The 27,469-nt window shown below is 48.2% G+C and overlaps 1 protein-coding gene across 2 annotated transcripts in view; it reads right to left on the minus strand.

The window, feature by feature from the left end:
• The window catches only part of TFG (trafficking from ER to golgi regulator), a 281,045-nt gene that overhangs the window by 73,991 nt on the left and 179,585 nt on the right, over positions 1-27,469 (minus strand). The window lies entirely within an intron of this gene.

Consider the following 27,469-nt stretch of genomic DNA (forward strand, 5'->3'; position numbering starts at 1 on the left):
GGGAAGTGGTGTATGCAGAAAGTGCCGCTAGGTGTACTTTAATGGAATTGAACACTAGACCTGAATCCAACAAGTGGGTCAGGTATAGAACAATATGTGTGAGAGAGCAGTCAATTGGGTTGATGCCTTCCCCTCTGCACCAGATGACAAATCTCCTCCACTTGCTAGAGTAGCAGTGGCGAGTGTTAGGTTTTCTGGCTTTCCTGAGAATGTCCATACATTTCTGCGGGAGCAGTAGATGTCCGAATTCTATGATCTCAGGAGCCAAGCTGCTAAGTTCATGTTCTGGGGGCATGGATGCAGAGTCCTGCCCTTGTCTTGTGACAGCATGTTGTACGGGCAGGGGAGTTTCACTGGGCGAGATAGAGACATCTCCATCAAGTGAGCGAACCATGGCTGTCGGGCCCACATTGGGGCCACCAGTATCATGGTTACTTGTTCCTGGTGCATCTTGTGCACCACCTTGTTGAGAAGGGGAGTCGGGGGAAAAGCGTAAACAAATTTCCCTGACCATTGCATCGACAGACCGTCCCCTTTGGATTGGTTCTGGGGGTACCTGGAGGCGTAACTTAGGCATTGGGAGTTCTCCAGGGTTGCGAATAGGTCTATTTCTGGGAATCCCCATTGTGTGAAGACGTCGAAGACGATGTCTTCGTGTAGTCGCCATTCGTACTCTTCGGGCAGGGGGAAATCTCTGCTGAGTTTGTCTGCCAGCAGATTGAGTTCCCCTGGTACATGTTGTGACAGTAGGAACATGTTTTGTTTGAGAGCCCACTTCCATGTATTTTGGGCCAGTTTGGACAGTCCCGGAGAGTGGGTGCCCCCCTGCTTGTTGATGTAGTACATGGCTGTGGTGCTGTCTGTAAGGACCAACACCGTTTTGCCCTGTAGGTGTTCCTGGAAGGCTTTTAGCGCCTTGAACACAGCTAGTAGCTCCAGTAGATTTATGTGTTTGGATGCTACGTTCGGAGTCCACACTCCGTGAGCAGTCTGATGGGATAGGTGAGCACCCCATCCTGTTAGGGATGCGTCTGTGGTTAGAGTGGCTTCCGCCGCGGGTGTGTAAGGTTTCCCTTTTTCCAGGTTTTCTTTTGTCCACCATCGTAGCGAGAGAACTAAGGCCTGCGAGACCACCACTGGATCGTCCCATAATCTGCTGGCCTGACACCACTGGCTGTTGAGCCACTCTTGCATAGGGCGCATGCGCAGGCGCGCGTGAGGTACCAAATAAATACACGACGCCATCATGCCTAGCAAGCGCATTGCTTTGCGTACCGTCACCTCTCGACCGGGCACATATTGAGGGATCTGAAACAGCATGTTTTGGACCCTCTCGTTGGAAGGGAAGACGAGGCCGTCCTTTGTTTGAATTAGAGCCCCTAGGAATTGTTTGATTTGGCTGGGGTCTAGGCTGGACTTCTTTTCGTTGATGGAGAAGCCCAACTGGAACAAAAGGTCTACAGTCTTTTGGGTATTGGAGAAGCATGTTTCGTAAGAATCCCCTGTTATGAGCCAGTCGTCGAGGTAAGGGTAAACTGGGATGGACAACCTGCGCAGGTGGGCCGCTGCCACTGCCAGTACCTTCGTGAATACCCTTGGTGCTGATGCTATGCCGAAGGGTAGCACTCTGAACTGGTAGTGTTTGCCCTCTATCATAAACCTGAGGTATCTTCTGTGCGCTGGCAACATTAAAATATGAAAGTATGCATCTTTCATGTCCAATGTTGTCATGTAATCTCCCTGTGATAGCAGTGGGATCACTTCCTGTAAGGTTACCATACGAAACTTCTCGGGTTTGATAAACTTGTTCGCTGGGCGCAGATCTAATACAGGGCGCATGGTTAGATCCTTTTTGGGTACAAGGCAGTACACTGAATAAATACCTTCCGTTACCTGAGATAGAGGCACGACCTCTATGGCTCCTTTTTCCAGCAGTTGTTGTACTTCTTGGAGAAGGATGGCAAGGTGTTCCGGTGTCATGTGTCGTCCCCTCGGGGGTCTGTATGTTGGGGAACTGTTGAATTCGATGCAGTATCCGTGGGCTACGGTGGAAAGTACCCAGCGGTCTGACGTTATTCCCTCCCATGCTGGAAGAAAGGATGTTATCCGGCCCCTGACCGGTGTTGCATGGGAGGGGACGTGAATCTTCGCGTCACTTGGTGTTGTTGGGGGCTTGGGAGCCTCTGGGGGTGGACCCCCGCCCTCTCCCCTTGCCCCTGCGCTGTCCTCTTTGGCTGTACTGCCCACTATTGGTCTGGTAACTGGTGGCAGGGTACTGTTGCTGCTGATTCTGCTTTTGGCGTTGGCCACGAAAAAAGCGTGTGTTGCCATAGCCGCGTCTGGTAGTGGGCTTAGAGATCTGGTCAAGAGTTTTGATAGTATCGAACTCTTTTTTAGCCATTTCCAGAGCCTCATCCACCGCCTTCCCGAAGAGGTTTGCGTCCTCAACAGGTTTATTTATTAAAGACGCCTGTGTCTCCGGTTTGAACCCTGAGTTGCGCAGCCATACATGGCGTTTTAGGAGTATTCCCTGAACCAGGGAACGTCCCGCTGTCTCAGCAGTATCCAGAGAGTTCTTTACAATACTCTGGTTGACCTGGGTTCCTTCGCCAATAGTTGAAAGCAGGCGTGTACGTAATGGTTCCGGCGCTTCTTCGGCGTCCTTGCGCAGTTTGGCCCACTGCGCGTCCGCGTAGCTAGCTAGCAAAGAATTGTTGTTCGCAATTCTTGCCGAAAAGGCAGCCGAGGATGTGACCCTTTTAGCAAGGGCATATAACCTCTTGCCCTCCTTGTCAGGTGGTGCCTCACTGGTGGACAGCGGCACCCCTGCCCTCTTCCTTGCATTAGATACTACAAGGGAATCCGGAATGGAATGTCCCCTTATGTACAGCGGGTCTGAGGGTGAAGGAGTGAAAAGTTTTTCAATCCTTGGATTAACTCCTCTGATTAGTGCGGGTGTGGATAGCGAAGGGATGATTCTTCTCTTCACTGAAGCGAGGAGGGGAATGGTCTGGCTGACTGGGGGTTTCTCCTTAATTACTCTTTCCACAAAGTCTATTTCCGGAGAGATCTCCCCAGTGTCCAGTTCGAAATGTGCTGCTGCTCTGCGCAACAGGGAATTGAATGTGGGCTGATCATCAATGGGAGACGTGTTTCTGACAGGTGAATTGTCTGGAGGATTTAGGTTCAGGACATCAATGTCCGAATATCCTGATGGGGATTGCCAGGGATGATAAGGTCCTTCTTCTGGATTTTCTCCGAAGCCTTCTCCTACCATGTCTGGGCTGTCTTCCAGACCTTCCTCTTGGTTCTGTCCTTCTTCATTGTCCACAAAATCATCCTCCTCTTCTAAGTATTGTTCCTCACCAGTGAGGTCATACACATTATGGATGTCTAAGGCTGTGTCCTGCCTCGGGTATTTGGCCCTGGGGTCCTCCTGAGGCCCTTCTCTTGTTCTCTTGGGAGTGGGAGGGTTCTGGGTGTTCATAAACCTCTCCATTCTCTCCATGCAGAGATGGAGCCTTTCCATGGTTTCATGGGGTACCCCTGAGCGGTCTAGCGGTGGAAACTTAGTGTTTTCTTGCTGAAAACGGCTCGACCTCTCCCACAACGTTGAGGAAAGTGTCCCGTCGCCCTCCGAAAAGCCTTCCGGTGTGCTGGGGGTCCCCCCAACTGAAGGGGGTAGTCCCTGTTTTTCTTCGGGCTTTTTCGGCATGTCTTTCGACCTTTGCGTAGCGCTCGACGTGTATTTCGGCGTACGCTTCTGGGCGTCGGCTACAACGATCCTCGCCAAGATCTCTGTGACTCGTTTGTCAGCGGAGGGCTGTGGTTTGGACGTTACGGGTGTCGAACGTTCTACGGCGGCGTGCGCTCTCTGCTGGTGCGCGCCGGCCGATGGTTTGGGGGCGGCGCCCTTATTTGCCGAAAGCCCAGTTGCTGGTCGCGGCTGCGGTTGCGAGAGGGGCTTCGAACCCGAACGGTCCGAGGAGGCCGCCGGAATAACCTGCGTCTCCTTGGGCGCTGATGCTTTCTTCGTCTTCGACGAGGAAGAGCTATGGGTTGTGTGCTTATGTGATGTATCGTGTGCGTCCGTGTCGCCGGGGTGTTCATCCCCATAAGCAGGGCGTGAGCCGAGCCCGTCGGGGCCGGGGAGAGACGACGAAGGGCGCGAGCGCTCTTTAGAGGGGTGTACGACTTCCGTAGCGGAGGTTGTGTTATCACGTTCCTCGTCACTGTCGGTGGTAGCAGCGGCGGGTGAAGACCCGGCCTTCGACATAGCGTAGGCCGCCCACCTCTTGACCCTACGGTCTTTTAGAGTCTTTGGCTTTAGAAGCCGACAAGCCGAGCAACCCTCCTCTACGTGATCGAGGGGCAAGCAGCGGTTACACCGTGAATGCTTGTCCTTCCAAGTAAACTTGCCCTTACAAAGTGGGCAAAACCTAAAGGGTGTCCTCTCCATAGCCGAGGCAATAAAGCGTGATAACTACCCCAAGGGAAAGGAAGGGGAAAAGGAAAGGCATTCTCAGAAAAAGAATCAGAGATGTCCCACGACCCCACTCTCCCTACTGTATTTGGCCTGCGAGGCCAGGCCACGTGTTCGGCAACGCCGACGGATCTCCTCCGCTCGTCCCCTCCGTCGAAGATCTTGCTCGGCGGAGACAGCTTCACCACTGCGTCGAGGGAGGGATCGATATATTAAATCTTTAAACAGGAAAAGACGACCAAAGGTCGAGGAGATGGAATGTGCAATGTCTCTCGAGGAGCTCCGCGTAAAGGCGACCAGTAGCTGGGCAGAAAAAAACAATCTGAGGGACCTCGACGCGTGATGGATTGTGGGTACAACACACGTCACTATAGGGATAGTATTTCAGACACGCCCGGTCGACGTCCCTTTTCGACTACGAAAAACAAGATGCAATACTCCGCAGTGACCACTGGATGTCGGACCTATGCACAGCATGTGATTCTAAGCAGATTAACAAGCATCAGAAATATATATATATATATATATATATATATATATATATATATATATATATATATATATATATATATATATGATACATTACTCACCGTAATCGTATTTCTGATGCTTGTATCTGCTTAGATTCACATGCTGTGCATAGGCCGACATCTAGTGGAAGCTGCGGAGTATTACAGTTTGTTTTTCGAAAGTCGAAAATGGGCGTCGACACAGGCGTGCCAGTAATACTATCCCTAGTGTGACGTCCCCTGTACCCAAGATCCCTCACGCGTGTAGGATCCTCAGATTGTATTTTTTCTGACATGAGGAAGCATGAGGAGTAGCGTGAGTACAGATAATCCAAGCAGATAGACAGAAAGGTAAGACTACAAGCAATCATGCGCCTTCTCTCGGAGGGGAGGAAGGGTGGGTCGCATGTGAATCTAAGCAGATACAAGCATCAGAAATACGATTACGGTGAGTAATGTATCCCTTCTGAGGCTTGTGGAATCTGCTTAGATCACATGCTGTGCATAGATTAGCGAGCAGTACCAGAAGAAGGAGGTGGGATGTGAGAAGGGTCATGAGCAAACAGGTGTCTTAGAACCGCTTGTCCCACTTGTGTATCTGTCTTGGAATGAGTGTCAATGCAGTAATGCTGAGTAAAAGTGTGAATAGAGCTCCAAGTAGCCGCTTTGCAAATGGTGTCGAGGGGAACATTTGCAATGAAAGCCAGAGTGGCACCAATGCCTCTAGTAGAGTGGGCCCTTGGCGTAAAAGGCAGAGTCCTTTTAGAAAGAGAGTAACACAGCTGTATACAGTTGATAATCCACTTCGAGATAGCGCCCTTAGAGACGCGATCCCCCTCTCTGCCTGTAGCTACGGAGACAAACAGTTGATCTGTTTTCCTTAGCGGTCTGGTTTTATTTACATAGTATAGGACCGCCCTACGCACATCTAGGGTGTGTAGTTTCACCTCAGCCGAGCTTTGCGGGTTCTGGAAGAAAGTCGGAAGCTCGATGGACTGGTTTCCATGGAACTTGGATATGAATTTAGGAGAGAACCTAGGGTGTGTGCGTAAAACCAGTTTGTCCTTGTGGATAGTAAAGAAAGGATCCTGCACTGACAGAGCCTGAATTTCACTGACCCTTCTTATGGAGGTAATGGCTACTAAGAAGGCCGTTTTATAAGTCAGGTGTTTGAGACTACTTTTATGCATGGGTTCGAATGGGGGTCCCATGAGCTTAGCTAGCACCACGTTGAGGTCCCATCCTGGCGGTGGGTTCGAAATAGGAGGGTGAAGTCTCTTTACTCCTTCCATGAAGGCTTTAACCACTGGTACTTTCCACCACGAGACCTTGTTATGGGATGTGGTGTAAGCCGAGAGGGCTGCCAGGTGTACTTTCAGCGAGTTAAAAACCAACCCTGCATCCAGCAGGTGGAGCATGTATGTCACAACGTTGGAAGGAGTGCAATCAACCGGGTTGATTAGTTTATTCTGGCACCAGATAACGAATCTTTTCCACTTATCAAAGTAACAGTGCCTTGTATTTGGTTTCCTGGACTCCTTTAGAATGTCCATACACCTCTGTGGTAATTTGAGATGTCCAAACTCTATGACTTCAGGAGCCATGCTGCTAGGTTCATAGAGTTGGGTTCCTGATGCACTGTTTGACCCTGTTGCTGGGACAGTAGGTTGTACCAGGCTGGGAGTCTGATGGGTTCGCACACCGCCAACCTGCGTAGGTGTGGAAACCATGGTTGTCTCGCCCACATGGGAGCAACTAGGATGAGCGTCATCGATTCCTTGTTCATCTTGTACACCACCTTCCTGATGAGAGGAGTTGGTGGAAAAGCGTACGCAAACATCCCCGACCAGTTCATCCACAGGGCATTCCCTTGGGAGTCCGGCTGGGGGAACCTGGATGCAAATCCTGGGCATTGTTTGTTTTCGCTTGTGGCGAATAGGTCTATAGTGGGGAAACCCCACTGAGAGAAGAGATCTTCTACTACGTCTCTGTGAAGGACCCATTCGTGTTCTTCTGGGAGGGAGTCTCTGCTTAGAGCATCCGCTAGGGAATTGAGCTCCCCTGGAACATGTTGCGATGACAGGAAGATGTTCCGTCTGAGTGCCCATATCCATATTTTCTGGGCAAGCTTGGACAGATTTGGCGAACGAGTCCCCCCTTGCTTGTTCAGATAGAACATGGCTGTCGTGCTGTCCGTCCTGATCTGCACCGACAAGTTCAGTAGATGGGGCTCGAACGCCCTTAGCGCTCGGAATACTGCCAGAAGCTCTAGCATATTGATGTGGTTCTTGGCTACTGAGTGAGACCAGAGACCCTGAGCTGTGTGGTGGAGATGGTGAGCTCCCCACCCAGTCAGGCATGCATCTGTAGTCACCACGGCTTGTACTTCGGGATCGTAGAAGGGTTTCCCCTTTGCGAGATTCTCTCTTGTCCACCAGTGTAGGTTTTGTACGAGTGTTGGCGAAACGACCACTAGATCGTCCCAATGACCACTTGCCTGAGACCACTGTTTCGCCAACCATTCCTGCATGGGACGCATGCGCAGACGCGCGTGGGGGACCAGGTAAATGCATGACGCCATCATGCCCAGTAACCGCATAGCTTTGCGTACTGTTATCTGTTGACCTGACTGATAATGCGGAATTTGCAGAAGTATATTCCGAATTCTCTCTTCCGAAGGGAAGGTCAATCCTTTCTGAGTATCTAGGATAGCTCCTAGAAACTGTTTTGAGGTGCTTGGCACCAGACTTGACTTTTTCTCGTTGATGGAGAAGCCTAATTCGTGGAGGAGGTCGATAGTCCTCTGAATGTTTGACCTGCAAATTCCTGGGGTTTCCCCCGTTATGAGCCAGTCGTCCAGATAAGGGTACACCGGGATTGCTTCCCTGCGTAGGTGTGCAGCCGCCACCGCCAGTACCTTGGTGAATACCCTTGGTGCTGAAGCTATCCCGAAGGGCAGTACCTTGAATTGGTAGTGGCGACTGTCTACCTTGAAGCGCAAGTACTTTCTGTGCGCTGGGAGCATGGAAATATGAAAATAAGCATCTTTCATATCCAAGGTTGCCATGTAATCCCCCTTTTTTAGGAGGGGGATTACCTCTTGTAGCGTGGTCATACGGAATTTTTGGGGCTTGACATACTTGTTGGCAGGCCGTAAGTCCAATACTGGGCGCATTGTCAAATCTTTCTTTGGCACAAGGAAGTAAGTTGAATAGATACCCTTGTTTACCTGGTGTCCTGGGACGAGTTCTATCGCGTCCTTTTCTAGCAGAATGGCGATCTCCTCGAGAAGGATCTTTTGATGCTCTAGGGAGTGCACTCTTTGTCGTGGAGGATGATTCCGGGGACGCTGCAGTAGTTCTATACAATATCCTGCGGATACTGTTGACAGCACCCATCTGTCTGAGGTGATCCCTTCCCAAGCCTGGGTGAAGGTGGAAATGCGTCCCCCTACTGGGGTTGCGTGGCAAGGGACCCTGAACTGAGCGTCACTGTTTTGGTGGAGGCGTGCCACCTCCCTTGTTGGGGCTGCCTCTGCCTCTTCCACGACCTCTCTTGTTACCCCTGCTGTAACTTTGGGTAGACTGCTGGTTGTTATTCCATTGTGTACCCTGTCCCTGGGCATAGTTGCCTCTTTGTGAATTTTGGCCGCGTGGGCGACGAAAATTACTGTTCCCCCTCTGGTTAGGGGGTTTGTTGGTAAGCTGGCCAAGGGATTTGAGAGTCTCATATTCATCTTTGGCATTTTTAAGTGCGTCTTCGACCGCTTTCCCAAACAATAGGTCGGGTTCCACTGGCTTGTCTATTAAAGAAGCCTGGGTTTCTGTCTTGAATCCCGACTGCCGTAACCACGCATGTCTCTTGATAACAGTACCTTCTGCTATCAATCTCCCTGCGTTGTCAGCGGCGTCGAAAGTTGCTTTTAAAATGCAACCAGACACGGCTCTCCCCTCTGCTGAGATCCGAGCCAGCTGGCCCTTTAATGGTTCTGGAGCAGAGGCAATGAGCGCTGCGACTTCTTCCCATTGATGGCAATTGTAACTAGCCAACAGGGTGGTGGAATTCGCAATCCTTGCTTGGTAGGCGGACGTTGAGGCTACCTTTCTGCCAAACCCGTAAAGTTTTTTGCTCTCCTTATCGGGAGGAGCTTCTGATGAAGATAAGGGCGTGCCAGCCCTTTTTCTAGTGTTGGTCACCACTAGGGAATCTGGTTTAAGATGTCCCCTTATATACAGAGGGTCAGACTGGGCTGCCCGGAAAATCTTTTCAATTCTGGGGTTGACAGCTCTGGTGAGGTTAGGATTCACCAGGGAAGGATCTATTCTTCGTTGGATGGATTTGAGGATAGGGATGGTCTGAGCGACCGGTCTTCTCTCTCCTACAAACTCCTCCGCGAAGTCCCTTTCCTCCTGTACACCGTGGGTGTCGATGTGGAAGTGTTCCGCTGCTCGAGCGAGAACCTCGTTGAGGAGGGGCTGGTTATCAACTGGAGAGTCAGTAACTGGGGCTTCGCTTTGTACTGGGGAATCTACTCTGTAAATTTCCTGCTCATCTTCTCCCTCCTCCAGGTCCTCATCCTCTGCATAGTAATCTGTCCCGGTTTGTTCTTCCATAATTTCAAACTCCTGGTCCTCTTCAGGGAAAACTTGTCCCTGGTAACTGGGGAGTGGAGTAGAATATGGAGTGGAGTAAGGCTGAACGTCGAAGGGTTCAGGTCTTTCGACCCGGGGCTTTTTACTTAGCGGGATAGGATCGGAGGAGCCTGAGGGTGTGGCCCCTTGAGGGTTATATGAAAGAAAGTGTTCTGGGTTCTTATCATAAAAATCAGCCAAGGAAGACATCCTAGACATAACCCTGTCTATGTCTTCACTGGACCATTCCCTGGAACAGGGTATTACTTTAGTAGGTGATTTATGGGACTTTTCAAGGGTAGACTTGTGTTTACTTGTCTGCCTAGGGTGAGAGGATGGCTTTACAGGGGTGGAAGGCTGTGCTTTCCGCTGTTTCCCCCCCTCCCCGTGCGTGGAAAAGTGTTTTCCCTGTCCCTTGGAGGCCCCAGAGACTTTCGACGCCTGGCGCCGAGGGTCTGGAGAGGTATCTGAGTGCTTCGGGCGTGGGGCCTCACTGGTGTTAACCGCGGTCTCGGTATCTTGGAGCGCGGCTTGGGGGTGGAAGTCGTCTTCGTCTCCCGACGATCGAACTTCCGTTAATGTGTGTAGCGAGGCACTCTTGGCAAGAGTGGATGATTGCCTTGCGTCGTGAGGTGATCTCGATCGAGAGCGCCCAGAGGACACCGAGTCGGACCGTTCTTTTTGTGCCTCTTTCCGGGAAGTCGACGTCGTCGAGGTCCGGTTGGTCTTAGTGTGTTTAGTGTGTGTTAGGTGTGTAGCGCTTGCGTCGCCGGGGGTCTTCCCCATAGCCGCCCTGCCGGACGACCTTCCGAGGTCGGGGACCTGCGCTCGCCGGCTGTCTTTCGACGCCGTAATGCCCTCGCCGTCCGAAAGTACGGCGTCGCTGCCATCGCTGAAGGCGCCCTCCGCTGCCATGGCCTCCTGCCTGGCGTGGTGGGCCCAACGCTTTGTCGAACGGTCCTTAAGTGTCTTAGGTTTAAACCTACTACACGCTCTGCAGTTCGCTTCGGGGTGATCCCTCGGCAAGCAGAGATTGCACGTGGCGTGCCTGTCGACCCAAGGGTATTTGCGATTGCACTTGGGGCAGAATTGAAAAGGGGTACCCTCCATACGCACCTTAAGGCAGCGGGCTGCTAAGTGTAGGAATATATAAAAAGTAACTATATATCAAGAGTGAAGAGTATGTACCACCCCCCACTCTCCCTACTTGTAAGGGCCGAGGCCAGCGGCCTACTAGGCCCGGGCCGAGGCCAGCGGCCTTCCGAGGCCCAGATCCGTCGTGCAGCAGTCGACGGTCGATGACTTCTCCAGCCGTCGTCGAGGTTGAGGGTCGACGTTGGGGTGGGGAAGGGAATGAATAAGAATTATAATTATAGTAACAGCAAAAGTATGGCTAAGGCCAGGGAACTCCGCAAGATGCTTCCGACCAGTATGGCGGAAAAAAACAATCTGAGGATCCTACACGCGTGAGGGATCTTGGGTACAGGGGACGTCACACTAGGGATAGTATTACTGGCACGCCTGTGTCGACGCCCATTTTCGACTTTCGAAAAACAAACTGTAATACTCCGCAGCTTCCACTAGATGTCGGCCTATGCACAGCATGTGATCTAAGCAGATTCCACAAGCCTCAGAAATATATATATATATATATATAAGGAACACCCAGGCGTGTCCCATGACCGATACATTCTTCTTGAGAGGAAAGTGTAAGAAAACGTAAACTGTACTGTGGGGTAGGATGGGAGGGTCGATGAGGAATACGTGGGAGGAACATCCAGTCGAAAGAACGTTACAGTTGGTAAGTAACTTCTTCTTCGAATGGATTGTGTCCTCCCACGTATTCCTAATCTTGTGATAGGCTCCCATAGCAGTATCCATTTTTGGAGATGGGAGTACCAATTTCAGTTTTCGTGGACAGAATGCAGAACTGCCTTTGCAAATAAACCCTCGTTAGAGGAGGCAGTGTCCAAACAATAATGTTTAACAAAAATATGCATTGTTTTCCAGGTTGCAGCTGCACAAATATCTGCTGCCGGTACTCCCCTCTTTAGAGCCGCAGAAGTAGCCATTCCCCTTGTAGAATGGGCACGAAGCCCATCTGGTGGTTCTTTTCCCGCTAATCTGTAGCATTCAACTATGGCTAATATGATCCAGCGGGAAATGGTCTGTTTTTTTACAGATAAGCCTAATTTATGACCAGTATAACCCACAAACAGTTGGTCATCTTGTCTCAATTTAGTCATCCTAGAGATGTAAAAACTAAGAGCCCTCTTGGGATCTAATCTGTATAATCTCTCCTCTTCTTTGCCCAGATGAGGAGGAGGATAAAAAGTTGGTAGTACTATTTTTTGTGACAAATGGAAGTCCGAGACTACTTTTGGCAAGAACGAAGGTTTAACTTTAAGGACTACCTTATCTTTATAAAAAAATAGTATATGGTGGTTTGCATGAGAGCGCTTGAAGTTCGCTAACCCTGCGGGCTGATGATAGGGCCACAAGGAGGACAGTTTTTAGAGTCAAAAGCCTCAATGGACATGAGTGCAGAGGCTCAAAGGGTATGCAAGTCAAGAATTTTAATACTAAATGTAAGTCCCAAGTTGGTACATGAAAAGGTACTGGAGGGTATACATTAGTAAGCCCCTTTAAGAATTGAATTGTTAACGGTATTTTGAAATACGAAACCTCATCCGAAGAGCGCTTGAAAATGGACAGCGCAGCAAGGTATCCTTTGGTTGTTCCTATCTGGAGCCCCAGATTAGCTAGATGTAGTAGAAAAGAGAGTACCATTGGGGTGCCACACTGAAAAAGGTCCACATCCTTGTCTTTGCACCAGTTACTAAACCTATTCCAGCGACATTGGTACAAAAACTTTGTTGCTGGTGTTCTGGCCGAAAGCAAGATTTCCATTACGTCATCCGGAAGATCCCAATCCTTGTATCTCAACCTCTCAGAAATCATGCGTGAAGGTTGAGTGTCTTGACCTCTGGATGGAGAACCCGACCTTCCTCTTGCGAGAGAAGATCCTCTCTTTGTGGAAGACGTATTGGAGGGCAGATGGACATGTCTAGAAGGTCCGGGTAAAACGTTCTCCTGGCCCAATCCGGGGCAATTAGGATCATGGTTTTTCTGAACTTTCACAACCTCCTGATTACTTGAGGAATCACGGGGACTGGGAGAAACGCGTACAGCAGTGGAAACTTCCACTCCACTACAAATGCGTCTCCCAGAGCTCCTCTTTGAGGAAATTCCCTTGAGCAGTACTGATCGCACTCCCGGTTGATTGCGGTAGCAAACAGATCCACTTGAGGGGTTCCCCAAAGGGCGAAGATATCCAGAAGGACTTCCTGAGCCAGCTCCCACTCGTGAGAGACCGTGCTCTGCCTGCTCAGAGCGTCTGCCGCCGTGTTCTTCTCTCCGGCTAGGTGAATTGCCGACAGAGAGATTCCTTCTCGTATTGCCCAGAACCAGAGCTTCATTGCTTCTCTGCACAGTAGCAGTGACCCTACACCACCTCTCTTGTTGAGATACATGGCCACTGTATTGTCCATCATTATCAGGACATTCTTTCCCTGTACAGAGGGCAGAAAGGCCTTCAGAGCTAGTCTGATTGCCCTCAGCTCCAATAGGTTGATGTGTAGTTTGGACTCCGATGGAGACCAACGACTGCTGATTGTCAGATCGTTGGTGTGTGCTCCCCACCCCGTGAGTGAGGCGTCCGTCACTACCGTCATCTCCGGCCATGGTTGCCAAAAAGACTCTCCCTTGAGAATGTTGTCGTTGCAAGCCCACCATAGAAGATCCTGAGCAACTGCGCGCGGGACTTGCAGAAGATCCAACATATTCCCTGAGAACTGGGACCACTGAGTTCTGAGTGCCCATTGAAGGGATCTCATTCTCAACCTGGCCTCTGGTACTAGGAAAATGCAGGATGCCATGAGGCCGAGAAACCTGAGAAAATCGAAGGCCGGTAGATGTTGGGCATTCTGAAACTTCGTTACCATCTGCTGGATGTGGAGAGCTCTCACTTCGGGAGGCGAGGCTTTTCCCGATGAAGTGTCCAAGACTGCTCCGATAAACTGGAGTTTCTGGGATGGTATCATGTGGGACTTCTTGAAATTGAGGGAGAAGCCCAGTTTGTGGAGGAAGTGGCAGGTGATCGAAAGATGTTCCTGAGCTTGTTCTGGAGAACTTGCTCTGATCAACCAGTCGTCCAGGTAGGGATATATGTGAATACCTCCTCTCCTGAGACTTGCAGCCATAACCGCCAACAGTTTGGTGAAAACCCTCGGGGCGGAGGTCAACCCGAATGGCAGAACTCAAAACTGATAATGAGAATTGCCAATCGCGAACCTCAGGTACTTTCTGTGCTTTGGATGGATTGGCACATGAAAGTAAGCATCCTGAAGGTCCAATGATACCAACCAATTTTGGAGTTGGAGAGCCTGAAGGATCTGAGAAAGTCACCATCTTGAACTCGTCCTTCCTGAGGAACTTGTTCAAGTTTCTCAAGTCCAAGATGGGTCTCAGTCCTCCGTCCTTTTTTGGGATGAGAAAATATGGGGAGTACCAACCCCTGTTCCTCTCTGCTACAGGTACCAGTTCTAAGGCACCTTTCTCTAGCAGAGTTAAAATTTCCTGCAACAGGAGCGGATCCGGAATTTTGGCGGAGTTGGCTCCCGGTGGATGATTCTGAGGCCTTTTTAGAAAGGGGAGACAGTAACCTTGGGCTACTGTTTCCAGTGCCCAAGCATCTGAGGTAATGCCCCGCCATTCCTTCAGATGTTGAGAGATCCTGCCTCCCACTGGTGTTTTGTGTAACAAGGTCTCAGAGGGATTTGGAGGCGGCTGCAGGAGTGGCTGAGGGTACAGATGCCACTCCTGAGGCTGATTTTGCACCTCTTCCTCGTGCTCCACGAGGGAAGTTTCTTTTACCCCTTTGAGAAGCCTGTCCTCTTCCTCTACCAAAAGAGGAGTAGTATCGAACAGAACGACCCCTCCAGGAAGATGAGCCGGAATAGGGTTTTAGAGGCTGGCACAAAGAGGCACTAAGTGATTTAGCTGCCGCTTTCGAGGTCTGAAGTTTTTCTAGGCTTTCATCAGCCTTTCTGCCAAAGAGCCTCGAGCCATCAAAGGGCATGTTGAGGAGTCTAGCTTGCACGTCCGGTGCAAATCCCGACTTCTTCAACCACGCAAATCTGCGTAGCAACGCTTGCAGCCATGGATCTGCTGATACTATCAGCAGTATCCAGTCCAGACTGGAGTCGTTCCCCCATTGCCACCTTCCCGTCTTTGACTATATTCAGGAAGCCTTCCCTTTCCTCGCCTTCCGGAATATGATCAGCCGCCGCCGAAATACAGTCCCACAGGTTATGGGTAAACCTGGCTAGGGTACAGGTGACATTTGCCGACTTAAGTGCCATACTGCCTGACGTGAAAACTTTACGTGCCCAGGCATCAATTTTTTTATCCTCTCTATCTGGAGGGATAGTTGGATAAGCAGTTTGTTTTGAAGTAGATGCTGCCTGAATGACTAAACTCTCTGGAGTCGGATGTTTATTCAAATATTCAGGATCTGTTCCAGCTGGTCTATATTTTCTTGGAAAAGTGCTATATGCATCAGCAATAGTTTCGGGTTTCTCCCAGTTTTTCTCCACAGTCCTTTGAAGGGCCCTGTGAAAAGGGAGAACATGATCTTTCTGAGGTCCCTTGACGATTATATCCGTCATGTCATCTTGTTCAAAAATGGGTGAAGTATTACCCCAACCCATATATTCAACTACCCTGGTCATAAGACCCCTGTACCCAGCATCTGCATGATCTGCAGGATCAGGTTTGGCGAACTCCAATTCTAGGAATGTGTCAACTCCACTGGCAGAATGTAGAGTATCACTCAGGTCTCTCATTCTAGATTCCTGGTCAATAAGTTCCTCAGGAACTTGTTTTGTACCATAAGTAACTCCCAAAGGAGTAACCTCGTCTTCTTCTGATGCAGACTCTTTATAGATTGCTGACAGATTTGAAAAAGTCTGACCTGGGCAAAGGAGTGAATCTCCTTTCTTCCTCTTCCATCTGCTTCGAAGGAAATGGCAAATCCCTCGAAGTTTGAGGGTGTCTTCGAAGTCTTCGAAGTTTTCGAAGATGACTTCGATAATGGTGTCGATGACGCATTTGGCTTTGGCGTCGAAATTATCGACGTCGAGGGCGTCGATGAAGTTGTCGAAGTCTTCGACTTGTGTTTCTTGCACGGCACTGGAGAGGTGCTCGACTCTCAAAGAGTCTTCGACGGTTTTACGTCGACTCGAGGTTTTTTGTATTCCTCGACGCTATTGGTCTTGGCCATGGTAGCCTTGGACTTCCCTTTGTCGTCCAATGGAGCGACTTTAGAGGTATGGCTTTTTCAAGGGTCTTTCGAGCGGGTCGGGGCCGCATTCTCGAAAACCTCCATCATCTTTTTGCGGCATTCTTCCCACTTACTGGGAGAATCCGATTTAGTCGGACAACAAAAGATCTAGGTCTCCTCTTCATTGTTTTTCGATGACGACGAAGAGTGTCTCGATCTACTCCTAGATCGAGATCTCTGAGTGCCTATAGCGATCCGATTCCTTAGAATCAGTCGCTTTGTGTCTTTTCGATGAAACCTTTTTTGAGGCCTCCCTCCCCACCGACAGTTTACCTCTCCTCTCACAAAGATCTTTTTCGGTCATCGATTGGCAGGACCCACAGTCGTCGGTTCGGTGACTGGAACCAAGACACCAGAGACAAATCCGGTGGGGATCGGTGATCGACATCTTAGATCCACAATCTGCACACTTTTTAAACCCAGTTCTGGGTGTCGAAGGTGTCGAAGATGACGACATTTTCTTCACAGAAAATAGAAGCGCGCCGTTCTCGATAGCGAAGCGATCGGAAAAACTGAACTGAAGCAACGGGCGCAGCTCGAGCTATTTATACCATCGGTGACGTCGACAGAGTACGGAGTACGTCGAGGGACAATCAACGCCACGACCTGGAGCACAGCGCCCTCTGCCGAGATTTTTTTTTCCCAAAGCAGCGAAGCTTTTATCACAAGATGAGGAATACGTGGGAGGACACAATCCGTTCGAAGGTGGAAGATTAGAATGTTCTTTCCCTTCTTTCTTGTGCTTTTTGCCCACTTCTTCCTTTTTACGGGTCCTTGCGAGTGCCCCTGTTGGCTACTGGTAGGGAGCATTCTCAGAATGTGCCAATTCCCTCCACCCTAGAGACTCCCAGCAACTATGCTGGATTTTTGAGGACTGATTTTTTTAACCTGGAGAGAGTGAGACTCTTTTCCCATTCGCTCATGTATTTTTATGTGATTTCTGAGCTTTGTTTCTTTTGGTTATGGAGCCTGACCAACTGCATAGGCATTTCTGGTATCAAACAGTAAAGTCTTTGCAAAAGTTCTCAGAAGTAGTTTAGGCGAAAATAAATCATTTGTGGAGTCACAAGCTGACTAGGCCTGCAAGTTGGGAAAGCTAATGTTAATTGCGTTAGCACCACCTGGTCCAGTGCCATTAGTGCCGGATCACGGGTTGGGCAATAACGGGAAATCCCCATTCCCCAATGGAACATTTTCGGTGCAATTAGCACACGCTAATATCAGCGGTGGTAATTGCGCTGAAAAACAGGGCTCATAATGGGATTTTCACCTTCAGCAATAAGGTGGAGGTAACGCAGCCTATTTAGCGCCCAACTCATGATCAGGCCCTTGGTTACTAGTTACATTTAACAGATATAATACAGCATCAGGGTAAGTTAATGTCTATGGATTGTCACAGTGTTCTTTACTGGTCTATGATTTGTTTTATATAGGAGAAGTTTTAGTGCTATTCTGAATTTCAAATGATCTGGTTCTGGTTTAAGATCCTCGGGTAGGGCATTGCGCATCAATCTAGGGGGAGAGCATTTCACATAATTGCCCAGGCACAGTCTTCGCTTCCTGGATCTAGGTCGTTTGAATGGCACAGTGTTAGGCAGAATCCTGTGCAGTTCCCTTAGGGAGCACTACAGAAGATTAAGCCTACAGGTATATGCTATAAATCCCCTTTGGTATCAGTCCGTACCACAAAGATTTAGTTGGTAGCTGTGGCTTGGCAGTCCGACTTCTCAAGAGGGAGATTAACAGTATTCAGGGTTTACACAATAGGACTACAATACTATGGTACAAGGAAACACTGACCAAAGCTTTGTATTAAAAAGAATATATTTATTTTACACACTTCTAGTTCAACACATCAATCACAGTTATTAAAGCAAGTTAAAATAGTCAAGAAAAGTATACACAACTCCCTAATGAAATTGTAGACAAGTTTGAGCCAGAGTGCACACTGAGCAAAATCGCACAGTGTAAACTAAGTGGAAATGGCACTCTATCAATTTCTCAAAAAGGGAGGGAAAGGACAAGTTATACAGAGTTAACCTCTTAAAACACACTAGTAACACTTCCCAAGTGGATTGCGAACAAGTTAGGCAAGGTAGCACTTTAGCAATAGTCATACATAGGTGAAAACCGAGCAAAATGGCACTTCAACAATACTTAAGAGGGAAGGAAGAGTGGTTAGAGTTTTTGGTGCACCAACACAGTTGAGGGTGAAAAGCAATCTAGTGAAGGCAGTTGTAACAGATTTAGCCAAAGTCAATAGGCCTGTGCCAGAATTAGTGGTACAGGGCAATGTGCCCAGGATCAAAGTGTTCTAGTAGCTGCAGTCAAGTCTTTGGATTATCGATTCAAAAGGAGGGTGCAGCAAGGTAAAAGATCATGTTAGTCGATAGGGGCGGCCAACTCAGGAGGTAGGTAAAGGATTTCAAACACCTTTAGCAGTACCCCGCGAAACGGGGGGGCCTGGCGGAACAATGTACCTGAAAAAGTGGAAGCGGCTCCTGCAGTGGCGGTGGTTCCCGACAGTTCCTGCAAGTCGTGTTGTCCAGCAGAGGAAGAGAGGCTCTCGTGGAGGAAGGTTCGAGTTACTGCACTGCCCCGGGAAGAAGCTAGCAGTGGTGATGCCGAAACAGATTAAAAGGTACGCTCCTTTAAATCGCAGTCGTGGTGGACGGGTGCCTGGCTATCCGGTCTCCGAGTGCAGGGCACTGGCGATTCGACCAAGGCAGGTCGTGGAAGGCGATTGGCAAACTGGTTGGCCCCACCAGCTCAAGGGAAGAAGGCTCTTGCAGATGAAGATCTTCTCTCGTCGTGTGGAGAAAAGTGGCGAGACGCTGCAGCAGGGCTTCACCGGTGGTTCAGTTGTTGCAGATGTCTCTGGCTTCTCTCCTCTTCGGCTTCTTAGCTCCAGTGGCGACGTCTTGTTCTTCCAGTCCTCAGGACCCTGCTTTTATGCAGAAAGACCCCCATTCATACAGCCTAGCTGTCACTCACACAGTGGAGTGGTCATCCTGGCGGCAGACCCTCCAGCCTATCAGGGCAGAGTGCGACTTGGGTTGCTTAGGCAACCCTGTCCAAGGGGCCTACTCCCCCTCCCACACAGTGGGTCTACCCCAGACTCAGTGGTGCCGAAAGGAGGGCTTCTTGGCAGAAGCCGGCCAAAAGGACGAACAAAGGATCCCCGACCTGGGTTAGGATCACGGAGAAAGACACGAGAAAGAATTATTATAAAAGTTCTGGCAAATAAAACCTACCGGAGTAAAGTTAATATAAAAATAAACGGGCGGTATGTTAGAGGCTGTCAGTAAAAGTCATAGTCTCGAACAATGGGAAAATCCCATAGGAAAATATTTAAGGTCTAATATCTTTGGTAGTAACCACTGCCACCAGCCAGAAACTTATAAGAGAGGGACTGTACGGTACCCTCTCGAAAATGAACACCAGGGAAAAACTATTAACCCTTCCCAGTACTTCCATAGTAAGATGGGTTGTACTGGTTTAGTTCATAAAGATTGACTAGTAAAGTCAATGGGGACTTTACATGCCCTGGGAGACAGTAGTCAGTCCCAGGGTATGGAGTCTATGTATGGGGGGTCACTATGACACCTTGTGTTACGGTACTGAGGGTGCTGTGTAACATGTGTATAAAGATGGTTCCTATGAGGGTGAGAAAAACCCTATAGACATTAAACAAAAAATAGCCTAGAACACACATAGCAAACATGCCTAAGAGTGGGAAAAAGAGTCTCACTCTTAGCAGGAGAAATAAACAAATCCTTCAAATCTAGCAAAGCTGCTCGGGGACTCTATAGGTAAGGGAAATTAGCCATAGAATAAGAATTCTCTCTAACACAAAGGACCAGGCTGTTAGCAGTGCTGGAACTCAGGATTCTCTTTGCCGTGTATTTGGTGCCATGGTCCACAAGCTATCTCGACCCAATGTTCTATGTATTTGTATTTATTTGAAGAACAGAGATGTCAATATTGATCACAGATATGTCCGCACTAAGCAAAGAGGATCCGAGATGACCATTATCAGTACATTGGGTACGGCAACACCAGTTGGATATAAAAGAAGATCTGAGACGCATTGGCCTTTGACAATCCCTAGGGACCCGAGAGGGGGAGGGGGAGAAGGAGAGGGAGAGGGAGGGAGAGAGAGGGAGAGAGAGAGAGAGAGAACTAAGGAGAGCTGAAGCTCGGTTAATCTGTAAATATAGAACCGTTATGCACGGTTTAAATACAGAGCATGAGATGGGGGTCTTTATGTAGAAGAGCCAAGCTTCGATCAATGTGGGTAGTATTTTAAGGACGGGCCATTTAGGTTCACTGGAAGGTGCTATACTTTACACAATAATTTGTAAATTGGAGACTAACCAAATGCCGACCCTTGGGACCCACTAGGGTGGTTTCTGATGTTGAAGTGGTAGGAGTTATGGAAAAACTGTGATTTTTGTTGACCAAGGGGCATTGGGCTCAGTGTGTGCATGCCATGGGCAGTGGAGATTTCGGTATTACCCAAATTGTTTGTTTACAATTGATATATATATATATATATATATATATAGGTTTTGGGGGGAGTTGGCGTTGGGTGGGGGGTTGTGGGGGGTTTCCCCCCACATATATGTTACAATTGACCACAATTCGGTCAATTGTGAAAAGGTCAATTGTAATTCGAACAGTTGTAAAACGAACAATTCGTATACAACCGAGATTTCTCCTGCAAAGTAAAATAAGGGCACAAGTAGTGGTGTAAGACTCAGCAAATGTGAGTGCAATTTGAAGTTGGTGTATTCTAATAGAGGTTAGGATTAGTGGTGTAAGGCACTTTAAATGGTAGGGGTAGTGGAGATGTGTCTTGTGAGGTTCAATAAGGTCATGTTTGACGGTGTAAGTTACAACAAATGTGAGTGCAACTTCGAGCGAAAGTGTTTGGGGGGAGCTCAGGATTAAAGGTGCAAGGCAAAACACATGCAAGGTTGTTTTGAAGCTAGAGGAGTCTAGTTAATGTAGAAAAATTACATGCCATGTGGTTATGGCAATAGGGCAAATGTGAGTAGGGCATTTAAGGAGGTGTATGTTAAAACGATCAGGAATGCAATGGTAGCAAGTGAACAGGCACGTCAGTCATGAAGGTTGCAAATAATGGCATTGTATAGATCAGTGTTTTCAAATCTATTGAGTTCTGCTTGGAGGACGTGGGACGCTAGAAGCGTCATGACGGCCACGTTCCATGTCGGCATGGAAACAAGGGTTATAAACAAGGATACCAAGGGGCTGACTTCCACTCATTGGCAACAGTAGTAGAATCCATGCAGACTGCCACAGGTCGAGCCACTGGGCTGTTTGGAGTACGATCGCTCAAATGAATTTGTAAATGACACGCGTTAATGTTCAATATAGCATATATTGACAGGCCACAAGTACGAGAATTCCAGAGGACAAAGCTGCGTGGAGAGCTTGGTTGCTTGCGTTTAGCATGCTTTAAATTTGTTATGTCGTGCCTAACCCACCATTAGCAGCGAGGCGTGTACGATGAGCACGTTTAGTTGTGTACTGCTAAAAATGCTTCAAAGTCCCTAGCAGGCTAAGCACTGGGGAAGTATGTGAAGTGGTCAAACAGAGGTAATGATGGCGTTTTTGAATTTTATTTTAGGTATTGGAGAACACTTTCAGAACCAATGAGCACATAAGTGTATGGAAATCAGAAGGGAGATGCATAGTCGCTGGAGCTAGTAAGGTAAAGGGGTGATAATTATTTCTTTTGTGGAAATGGGGTGTTACCTTCGTTATAATTTTTTTTTTTTTAGGGGAGGAGTTAGGCAGAATTGCATGCAGTACCCTCAGGGACCACCACACACAATTAGGACTACAGGTGTAAGCAAGACCAATCTTTGGTATAAGTCTGTACCACACAGTGTGTTGGTAGGGAGCTGAGTAGCCAGGCTTATCTCAAGAGTGAATGTGATCAGTACAAGTAGTTACACAAAGGACTTTCAATCATAGTGCTTCAAGTAGACACTTACACTCAAGGTTTCTTGGTAAAACACTTTATTTTATTTACACAATTATTCATAAAACATTTCACTAGAAGACATCATATTGTAGACCAAAACAGTTTTTGAGACGGTTTGAGCTCCCCTGAAAAAGGAGCCAAATGGCAGTTCAGTTACTTAGCAGTGAGCAAAAAGGACAAAAGTAAGTAGAATAGATTATATATACTTTCTAGGCAGTGCAAATAGTTTCAGTTCACAAGAATAGTTCAATTCAAGTCAATAGGCCAGGCCAGTCAATGGGCTAGTGTTCTGGATAGGAAACAGCAGTTCTGGTATCAAACGGTAAAGTCTTTGCAAACGTTCTCAGAAGTAGTTTAGGTGAAAAGAAATCATTTGTGGGGTCACAAGCTGATTACGCCTGCAAGTTGGGAAAGTTTCACAAACTTTCTCCTTGAGAGTGGCATTCTCTCAATCGGGTTGGCACAGTACCTTTGCATGAAGAAAACAAATGTTGCTGATGTTGCTGAAGTCGTGGTTCCTGGCAGTTCCTGCAGCTCTCGCTGTTCCTGAGCCTCAGTCGTGGGGTCAAGAGGGAGGACGTCAAGGGACTCCTGCACTGCACGGGATAGTTGAAGAAAGCAAATAAAATGGAGTCACTTCAGTTCCAGTAGCTGTAGATTCAAGAACACAAACTGGTGTCCCTCTCCCTGGTTAAACCTAACCAGCCTTGAGAATGGTATCCAGGTGTTTTATGAGTTGATTGGTCCCACCAAATCAAAAAGGAAGAAGACATCCTTGAAGGAGCTTCTCTGTCGAATGGAGTTTGGCAATTTGGACCTGCAGCAGGGCTTCACTGGACAAACCAACGGTCCAGTGGTTGCAGCAGCCGTCCTCTTCGAGCTCGTCTTCGGTTCTTTCATTCCAGTGGTCGACTGCCTTTCAGTCCACGAGACTCGCCTTTTAAACTGTTTTCTCCCTTTCATTCCAGCCCAGCTGTCACTCACCCCGCAGGGTGGCTGTCCTTGCCGGACAGTCAGCCAGCCAATCACGCCATAGTGCATTTGGGTCTCCTAGGAGTCTAAGCACAGGGAGTTTCGGGCACGTGCCTCACTTCCTGCCCACCACAGACACTCAAGACGCCAAGGGCGGACTTCAGTCCTGAAGCCCGCCAAAGGCACACAAACAAAAGGACCAAACCTGGTTTGGCGCACAGAGACAAACTCTAGAAGGACCTTAACAAAAAGAAACGTCGAAAAAAGAAGACCGGACCTGTTTAAAAACAAAGGGGCTTACGGCACCATCTTGGAAAACATGGCTCCCGTGATTTTTAGCTACCGGTGCTCGCGGTCAGGAAAAATCATGGTAGTTCGTTGTAAAGCCACCAGCCTTTTCAATAGGAAAGGGTAGCATTTAACTCATAGGGGATACCATGTAACCACTCCAGCACTCCATTGTAAGATGGTTAGTTCTGGGTCTAGGAATTTGGAAAGACTAGTAAAGTCAATTTCACTTTAGATTCTCTGGGAAACAGTAGTTTATCCCAGATAAGGTATTCAAACCTTTTGGAAATCTAAATGACATTCCTGTGTCACTGCACTGAGGGTGCTGTGTAACACACATGAAAAGATGATGCCTATGGAGTTATCGAAAACTCCATAATTAAAGAACACAAGTGTAAAACACAACAAAATACATGAGTGGGGGGAAAAGGCTCACACACTCTTCAGGTAAAAAAAGTCAAGTCCTCAAAATCCAGCAAAGTTGCTGGGGGTCTCTAAGGATAAGGGAATTAGAACATTTATGAGAATTATCCCTAACACTTGTCCTTCCCACTGGAGTCCTTAGGGGACACCCGGTGGGAGACACACTAGTCAGCCAGCCTGGCCAGCTTAAAGGGATCAACAATGTTCTGGTCAGCCACATACTGACGCAGCTCCAGTGAACAGGCTTCCGAAAAATGCTCAAAAAAGGTGCGACAGCTCAACAAACATTTTCACTTTGTAACTATCAATCCACCCAATCATGTTCATGTGCGTAGCATTCACCCAGTCAATCCAAGACACATTCTCTTGTTTCTTAAATTCCCTGAACCTTTTAAATGTATTGGGTCTGTGTCTTGCCAAACTAGGCAATCAAAGCAGACTTCATGCATTCATACTGACTCCTTTCTTCCACACTCAGTTTCAGAATACAGTCATATCCAGTCTGAGGCACTCTGCTTAACAAACACTTAGCCCAATCTCTTATCAACATCATGGATTCCACAAGCCATCTCAAATGCTTCAATCCATTGGAGGACATCAGAACCCTCCAAATACACACCAACCAAATCTTTCATAAACTTGGTGGCTGTGGACCTGACAAACAACTGGTTTCGCTGAAGTCTCGACTCTTCACTCTAGCTTTCTCTAGCTGGATTTTCTGACATTCAGTGTCCTTGTTTTTAAGTTCCAGGTCCTTAACCTTTAGTTCCAGATCACTGGCTTTAAGGATCACTTGTTGTGCCAACTCCTCATTCTTAAGCTCAGTTTTGATTTCCAACTTTTTGTATTCAAAGGCTAGCTTCATCCTTAATAAAGTTCCAAGGCATTCCCTGAAGAAACATAGCTGGCGGTCGGAACAGAGGCAGCAGGAACAGTGGCGTTCACAGAATCAGATTCAGTTAACAACCCCAGGGGCGGAGTCCTCATTGGTTGAATTCCTCCCTCCAAGAGCTTCACAATCAGTCGGGTAGTCCACCAGGGCAGCTATCGGCTCAGCCCTAGACTTATCCACAAAGTCTAACTCCCGGGCTTCACAAGCACCTTGGAGAGCCTCTAAGCTCATCCGAGTCAATTTACCATTCGCAATAGATTCCATTGCTTATAACGTAGTTATCTTGTACACAACTAAACCTCAATTTAACAAAGTGTAGATATTTTGTAAGTGGCAAGGTTATACGCTGATTCTTAAAACCACAAGCATCCCACTGCTACCACCAGTGTAAAGAAACGCACCACTTGTGGGGGGTGGGGAGGAAGGGTGGGGAGTCTTGTAGGCTGCGCTCTATATGGCAGAGGAGAGCCACCGAGGACCCAGCCAAGATTCTCTATTATTGGTATCGTGGTCGAGCAATCAAGGCCTAGCTTCTCAGGAGGTGATGCAGGCTGGTTCTTACGTACAGTGTAGTCCCCAAGCACCCACAAAGGAATGTCCACACACCACACTGTATTAGTTAAAACACAGTCTTTTTTATAAATAAGGTTCAATGTCATATACACTATCACAATAATACACTTGTTGCTCCGACAATTCCAAAATGGTAAATATATACCGTTCTAGGTGGTACCACTATTACTCCCGATTCCATTAAAATGCATCAACTGTACTCAGTTCAAATAGCATACGAATCAACACAGCAAAGCTATATCAACCATAGACTTAGGAGGAAGAGAAGTTGGTTAGACAATTGACAGAATACTGAGCCCCTACCACAAGGCACAGTTCCGTATGAGGATCCCCCGCACCTGATCAACCTGTAAATAAAGATATATCGCACAAGCCCAATCCATGTATTGTCTATTAGAGTCTTATCTTCTTCGATAGTTCTGCAACCCAAATGTACCTTGCGTTGTAGAGTTTGTCGGGGAAATCGCCGGGCCCTTCTTCAGTGCACTCCCTATCAAGCGGGAGCCAGGGGTCGTTGAAATGTTTTGATGAAGAAAGGGTGAACGTTGTCGTTGAGGCAGCAGCTTCGGTCCTTGCGGTGTTCGTAGACGAGTGATCGAAAACGTCCAGCAACTGGGGAGGCGTGTGGTGCATCTCGACGACGATGGTTTGTTGCTGCAAAGAGTTAGTGAAGAACTTTGGCCCAGCAAGGGCATCAAGTCGTCAACATCTGGTGTCAGCGAACGGAACGTGACCACGGCTGGCTTCAGTAGCTTCATCGGCGTCTGAGGTCTTCGGGTGGCGGGAAACCCACCGGCAGATTCTACTCGGTTGTCGGCAGCCTTGACTTTCTCCGGCAGGATTAAAGCTGTCGACGATGATGAACAAGGGAGTCCTTCGATCAAAATGTTCTTAGGCAAACGGGAGCACGGCGGCTCCAGTCGCCGACAGCGGTCGACGACTGGACAGCTGTCCAGTGCTTCTCTTCATTCTCCTTGGCGGTCCCCTTCTACGGTCGGCAGCCTTTCATAGGTCTGTCTACTAGGGAGTTTTGGCAAAGATCCGCTGGTGCATGATGGACCCTCGTAGCTCGGGACGAGGTCTCCCTTACCAGGTCCTCCCTTGGATCAGTTCTTGAAGACAAAGCCGCTTTCAGATTACACGGAAGGGAACAGCGGTTCACCTTCTTCTTCGGCTCGGCTTCGAGAGTAAGCATCAAGTATCAACTTCTGGGCCATTTCTAGCAGTGAGAGGCCCCTAGATATACTAGTGGATCTCCCATTCATTCTGCTGGGTCACACTCAGGCAACCATTCACTCAGAAGGGCATTCAGGCAATCAGCCAAACAGGTACACAGTGCATTCAGGCCATTCTTCTCCATCCAGACACTCACAACACAGAATGTGGATTCAGACACGTACCACGCCATTCAGCACTACACACTGCATTCATACCAGTTTCGGGCAGGGCTGTCTCCGTCATTGTGTCAAACACCGGATACTAGACACCCATTACACAGAATGCATATTCGTAACAATCCATTCACACAGGTCCCACGCCACGGGCGTACCCACAACATACAGTCGTTGGGAAGGCTCCAGCCAGCCGGTCGGCACTTCCCCACACTACCATATATGGAACTTCCACCCAACAGCCAGTCAGGGGGAAGGGACAGAGTCAGGGCTTCCCAGGATTTCAGGAAAACCAAGGTAACAGGCGATGGACGGCAAGAGGCCACAGGGGCTATCTTGTTTCCATCAGGAATTCACTGATTCCAATGACAGGGAAAGACTTCAGGGATTGGGCCTTTTGCCTAGAAAAGAAAATAAGTGTTTAAAAGTTACTTACTTGTAACAAGTTGGAAAGCAACACATTTTTGTAAAAATGTACATCCCCTTAAGGCAGTGGTAAACTATTTCACGCACTTACTGAAAGCGACACTTAAACCGACTCCTAAACTTTCAAAAGCTACAAAAAAATTGTATTTGAAGAAAATTAGTGTCTGAGTGCCATCTTGTGGATCTGCAATAAGTGTTTTTTTACTAGAGTTTAACGGTGGTACAATAAGGCAGCAATACTAGGTTCAAAGACAATACATAGGTACAGCTAAGCAGCTATAAAAGTAGCAACATTAAATATTAGGTCATTTACATAGGGCAGAAATGTAATTTACGCTGGAATCGCCTTAAAGAAAAAAAAGGGAATCATTTACTTAAATCGGAATGCATAATTTAGGTTTTGTTTATTGTTGCCAGAGATGGTGGCACACAACACAGTTTACCAGGATTCCAAAGCAGCCT

The sequence above is a fragment of the Ambystoma mexicanum genome, chromosome 7p (assembly GCF_040938575.1).
Source record: "Ambystoma mexicanum isolate Mex_15411 chromosome 7p, UKY_AmexF1_1, whole genome shotgun sequence".
In the NCBI taxonomy this organism is placed as follows: Eukaryota; Metazoa; Chordata; class Amphibia; order Caudata; family Ambystomatidae; genus Ambystoma; species Ambystoma mexicanum.